This window comes from Mobula hypostoma, chromosome 3 (assembly GCF_963921235.1).
Source record: "Mobula hypostoma chromosome 3, sMobHyp1.1, whole genome shotgun sequence".
Taxonomy (NCBI): domain Eukaryota; kingdom Metazoa; phylum Chordata; class Chondrichthyes; order Myliobatiformes; family Myliobatidae; genus Mobula; species Mobula hypostoma.
In genome coordinates, this window is record NC_086099.1 from 132,358,675 (window position 1) to 132,365,223 (window position 6,549).

Sequence of the window (6,549 nt, forward strand, 5' to 3'; positions counted from 1 at the left end):
GCTTATTGACTTATGATGTCAGAAGCTGGTGGAAGAGTATTTTTACATATTTTCCGTGTTCTATGAAGATCAGACATACTTGGGTCTTGCAAGAGCAGTTCAGCACTAGCATACCAAGTTTCATAATCCTGCTCATCAGGAAAAGTTTGGAACCTTACTGTTGGATTGCCATGAGTCATAAAGTTATTACTGTGCATAATATGCTCCACGACTACTCTTTGAATATCTGGAGGGTGTAGATCACTGGGAGAGAGGGAGGGGTTCACTGCAACTCCATTAGTTTGTATTACAGGGACTGAGTTAGTCTGCTCTGCAATGAGCTGTGGTCTTGTTACATACATCTTTAGCAGTTTTGACAATAACTGTTTCCCTACTCTCGATGGTAAGGATTTCACTGATCTGTGTTAACATCTCTCACAGGATTTCATCATAATCTTTCCCACTGTGCTTCGCTAAGGTTTTCAACTCACCAAGGTAAGCTAGACTGGTAGCTTTACCAACTTTCTGAGTGTAAACATTGGCTAAAGTAACTACATGGTAGGAACGTTTTAGTCATAGTCATAGTCATACTTTATTGATCCCGGGGGAAATTGGTTTTCGTTACAGTTGCACCATAAATAATAACTAGCAATAAAAGAATAAATAGTTAAATAGTAATATGTAAATTATGCTAGGAAAAAAGTCCAGGACCAGCCTATTGGCTCAGGGTGTCTGACCCTCCAAGGGAGGAGTTGTAAAGTTTGATGGCCACAGACAGGAATGACTTCCTATGACGCTCTGTATTGCATCTCGGTGGAATGAGTGTCTGGCTGAACGTACTTCTGTGCCCACCTAGTACGTTGGGATGGGAGACATTGTCCAAGATGGCATGCAACTTGGACAGCATCCTCTTTTCAGATACCACCGTCAGAGAGTCCAGTTCCATCCCCACAACATCACTGGCCTTACGATTGAGTTTGTTGATTCTGTTGGTGTCTGCTACCCTCAGCCTGCTGCCCCAGCACACAACAGCAAACATGATAGCACTGGCCACCACAGACTTGTGGAACATCCTCAGCATCATCCGGAAGATGTTAAAGGACCTCAGTCTCCTCAGGAAACAGAGACGGCTCTGACCCTTCTTGTAGACAGTCTCAGTGTTCTTTGACCAGTCCAGTTTATTGTCAATTCGTATCCCCAGGTATTTGTAATCCTCCACCATGTCCACACTGACCCCCTGGATGGAAACAGGGGTCACCAGTACCTTATCTCTCCTCAGGTCTACCACCGGCTTCTTAGCCTTTTTCACATTAAGCTGCAGATAATTCTGCTCACACCATGTGACAAAGATTCCTACCATAGCCCTGTACTCAGCCTCATCTCCCTTGCTGATGCATCCAACTGTGGCAGAGTCATCAGAAAACTTCTGAAGATGACAAGACTCTGTGCAGTAGTTGAAGTTCGAGGTGTAAATGGTGAAGAGAAAGGGAGACAAGACAGTCCCCTGTGGAGCCCCAGTGCTGCTGATCACTCTGTCGGACACACAGTGTTGCAAGCACACTGTTTTTGGTCACTGCTTGCCAGTTGAGTATACAACAGCAAGGGTTGGAGGTCTTGTACTGCAGAGTCAGAATTGTACTCTACTACAAGGGACTTAGGATATTCTGTATCGGGGTCAGTAGAGGAATAACTCTGGTAATGGAACCATATTCTTTTAGAAAGTCTAGTATTTCCTCATCTTTTTCTGTTCCTGTTACGCCGCTGCCTAAAACAGCATTTGGGATTTTGACACCATTTTCCTCTAAGACTTCCAGTTTCTTTCACTGTAGGTTTTAATTGAGCAAAAGTGAGTTTGAACAATAAGATTCTTCTCGTGTTTCATATACTAATCAGTGTGTTAGTGTTTGTATAATAAACTGCCTTCTGGTTAGCTTAAGTTTTATGTAACACATTTGCAGTGCTTGTCTTGTTCGTGTGACACTATTTAGTTAGAATCAGTGAGATTTATTAGAATAACCTTTATTCCTACAATTTCTCTAACTAATTAGATCTAGTGTTATTCCCTATTTAAAGGTTTGCAGACTAACATTTGCCTTTCTATTTATCCCTAGTTAGTTAGGGAACTAACAGAATTCCCATTTTAAGTATCATGGTTAACTTCAGTTTCAGTTCAGGTCAGTATGTCTACAAATTCAAATTTACCCCCACCAAAAAAAAATATATATACAGCTTAGTTCCTTTCACAACAAATTCTCTGATATCACAACTTTTAAACAAAGTAAATCTCATTTAGTAACTTACCAAAATCTTTGCAAAAATAATCAGTTCTTCCAGAAAATCAAATTTGGATCATTCGAATAAAAAATAAACTTATACATCCAACCGTATTAAATCCTTTACGTCTTGAAATATTCCATTCCTGCATCGGTTCTTTGATCTTGGGTGGCTCACCATCTTGTTTCTTGGTCCGTTGAATGAAATAATGGGTCATCCATGGAAAGTCGATTCACAAAACTTCAACAAAAAAAAATCTGACCAAATCCCTTAGTATGACTAATCCCTGGTTACATGGTAAAGTTCTTGGACACTACTCTCTGCCACTATCATCTTGCTATAGCTGGTGCAATAGGATTCGATGTGAGAGGTGAGGGAAGTAATGGATTAAAAGTATTATATACGAATGCACGAAGTATAAGAAATAAAGTGGATGAGCTTGAGGCTCAGATGGAAATTGGCAAGTAAGATGCTGTAGGAATAACAGAGACATGGCTGCAAGAGGACCAGGGCTGGGAAATGAATATTCAATGGTATACGTCCTTTCGAATGGACAGGTGGGCAGAGGGGGTGGGGTGGCTCTGTTGGTTAGGAATGAAATTCAGTCCCTTGCGAGGGGCGACATAGAATCAGGAGATGTAGACTCAGTGTGGATAGAACTGAGAAATTGTAAGGGCAAAAAAACCTTATGGGAGTTATCTACAGGCCCTCAAACAGTAGCCTGGATATAGGGTGCAAGTTGAATCAAGAGTTAAAATTGGCATGCTGCAAAGGTAATGCTACGGTTGTTATGGGGGATTTTAACATGCAGGTAGACTGGGAAAATCAGGTTGGTACTGGACCCCAAGAAAGGGAGTTTGTGGAGTGCCTCTGAGATGGATTCTTAGAGCAGCTTGTATTAGAGCCTACCAGGGAGAAGGCAATTCTGGATTTAGTGTTGTGTAATGAACCGGATTTGATAAGGGAACTTGAGGTAAAGGAGCCATTAGGATCTAGTGACCATAATATGATAAGTTTTAAACTACAGTTTGAGAGGGAGAAGGGAAAATCGCCAGTGTTAGTATTGCAGTTGAACAAAGAGGAGTATGGAGCCGTGAGGGAGAAGCTGGCAAAAGTTGACTGGAAAGCTACCCTAGCAGGGATGACAGTGGAACAACAATGGCAGGTATATCTGGGAATAATACAGAAGGTGCAGGATCAGTTCATTCCAAAGAGGAGGAAAGATTCTAAGGGGAGTAAGGGGCAACCATGGCTGACAAAGGAAGTCAAGGATAGTATAAAAATAAAAGAGAAGTATAACATAGCAAAGATGAGTGGGAAGCCAGAGGATTGGGAAACTTTTAAAGAGCAACTAAAAAGGCAATACGGGGAGAAAAGATGAGATACGAAGGCAAGCTAGCCAAGAATATAAAGAAGGATAGTAAAAGCTTCTTTAGGTATGTGAAGAGGAAGAAATTAGTTAAGACCAAAGTTGGGCCCTTGAAAACAGAAACGGGTGGATTTATTATGGGGAACAAGGAAATTGTAGACGAGTTGAACAGGTACATTGGATCTGTCTTCACTAGGGAAGACACAAACAATCTCCCAGATGTAATAGTGGTCAGAGGTTCTAGGGTAATGGAGGAACTGAAGGAGATTCACATTAGGCAGAAAATGGTGTTGGATAGACTGATGGGACTGAAGGCTGATAAATCCCCAGGGCCTATGGTCTGCATCCCAGGGTACTTAAGGAGGTGGCTCTAGAAATCGTGGACACAGTGGTAATTATTTTCCAATGTTCTATAGATTCAGGATCAGTTCCTGAGAACTGGAGGGTAGCTAATGTTATCCCACTTTTTAAGAAAGGAGGGAGAGAGAAAACAGGGAATTATAGACCAGTTAGCCTGACATCAGTGGTGGGGAAGATGCTGGAGTCAATTATAAAGGATGAAGTAGCGACACATCTGGATAGCAGTAACAGGATCGGTCCGAGTCAGCATGGATTTACGAAGGGGAAATCATGCTTGACTAATCTTCTGGAATTTTTTGAGGATGTAACTTTGAATATGGACGAGGGAGAGCCAATGGATGTAGTGTACCTGGACTTTCAGAAAGCCTTTGATAAGGTCCCACAGAGGAGATTAGGGGGTAAAATTACAGCCCTGGTATTGGGGTATTGACATGGATAGAAAATTGGTTGGCAGACAGGAACCAAAGAATAGGGATTAACGGGTGCTTTTCAGAATGGCAGGTGGTGACTAGTGGGGTACCGCAAGGCTCAGTGCTGGGACCGCAGCTACTTACAATATACATTAATGATTTAGATGAAGGGATGAAAAGTAACATTAGCAAATTTGCAGATGACACAAAGCTGGGTGGCAGTGTGAAATGTGCCGATAATGCAGGATGACTTGGATAGGTTGGGTGAGTGGGCAGATGCATGGCAGATGCAGTTTAATGTGGATAAGTGTGAGGTTATCCAGTTTGGTGGCAAGAACAGGAAGGCAGATTACTATCTGAATGGTGTCAAGTTAGGAAAAGGGGAAGTACAACGAGATCTTGGTGTCCTTGTTCATCAGTCACTGAAAATAAGCATGCAGGTACAGCAGGCAGTGAAGAAAGCTAATGGCATGTTGGCCTTTATAACAAGGGGAGTTGAGTGTAGGAGCAGAGAGGTCCTTCTGCAGTTGTACAGGGTCCTGGTGAGACCACACCTGAAGTATTGTGTACAGTTTTAGTCTCCAAATTTGAGGAAGGACATTCTTGCTACTGAGGGAGTGCAGCGGAGGTTCACGCGGTTAATTCCCGGGATGGCGGGACTGTCATATGTTGAAATATTGGAGCAACTGGGCTTGTATACACTGGAATTTAGAAGGATGAGAGGGGAACTGATTGAAACATATAAGATTATTAAGGGGTTGGACACGCTAGAGGCAGGAAACATGTTCTCAATGTTGGGGGAGTCCAGAACTAGAGGCCACAATTTGAGAATAAGGGGTAAGCCATTTAGAACGGAGTTGAGGAAAAACTTTTTCACCCAAAGAGTTGTGGATCTGTGGAATGCTCTGCCTCAGAAGGCAGTGGAGGCCAATTCTCTGGATGCTTTCAAGAAAAAGTTAGATAGAGCTCTTAATGATACCAGAGTCAAGGGATATGGGGAGAAGGCAGGAACGGGGTACTGATTGTGGATGATCAGCCATGATCAAAGTGAATGGCAGTGCTGGCTCGAAGGGCCGAATGACCTACTCCTGCACCTATTGTCTATTGTCTATTGCTCGTTATAGCCATAACTTCAATAAATCTATAATAGATGTCATCTCCCTCCAGGGGTTTCACCCTAAGGACTTCCGGTAAATAGGGTAGAGACACTAACTACTAATTCCAGGTTAACAGGTTTTACATTTAGTTAGTTTCTGTGGTTTGCTGTGTTACCGACACTTGTCCATATCTCGTCAGCTATGCCTCATTCCCACATAACTTTTTGTTTTCAAGTTCTTTTTATTAAAAAAAAGCGGTAAAACTCGTTTTCATCCCTCCACAGGTGGAAATTTCTAACAGGACATCTTTGGGATAATTAACCTAGGTTACATGGGTCTTTGGGGTTTTCTTCCTCAATCTTCGAATACTCTTAAGCAGGTTAGATATAAAGGGGTAAAGCTTTCCTGGAACAGCTGAATTGAAATTATCTTCATGACTCTTCAACTCATGTTCTTGATATTTAAATCTTATTAATTTATTATTTTGATACTGTATGAAACGCCATTTTGCTGGGCATCTCAAGAAATGACTTGTAAGCCCCTCACAAACAGCTCCTGGACTCTGTGATGAGGAAACCCATCTTCCATAGGCTTCTTGTGTCTAGAGTACATACCACTTTGGTCACACCAAATCTGTAGAAGTAGGGAAATCTCGCCCACCCAAACGCAGGTTTGTGTGAATGCTGTGTGATTTATTTACCCCGCCAATCACCCATTGGCATGAAATAACATCGTACACTGCATACAACTATGAAGAAAGTACATTTATGAATGTTGACTTAACCAAAGAATTAGTAAAGAAAAGAAAGAAATAAACAAAAAGGGCCCATTATAACTTAACAATCAAATGTGCATAGGTTGGAGCACAAATCTGTAGGTTGAGTTGATAGTAAGGAAGGTAAATGCAATATTGCCATTCATTTTGAGAGGACTAGAATATAAAAGCAAGGATGTAATGCTGAGGCTTTATAAGACATAGTTCAGACCACATGTAGAATATTGTGATCAGTTTTGGATCCCGTATCTAAGAAAGGATAAGCATAAGAGAAGTTCCAGAGGA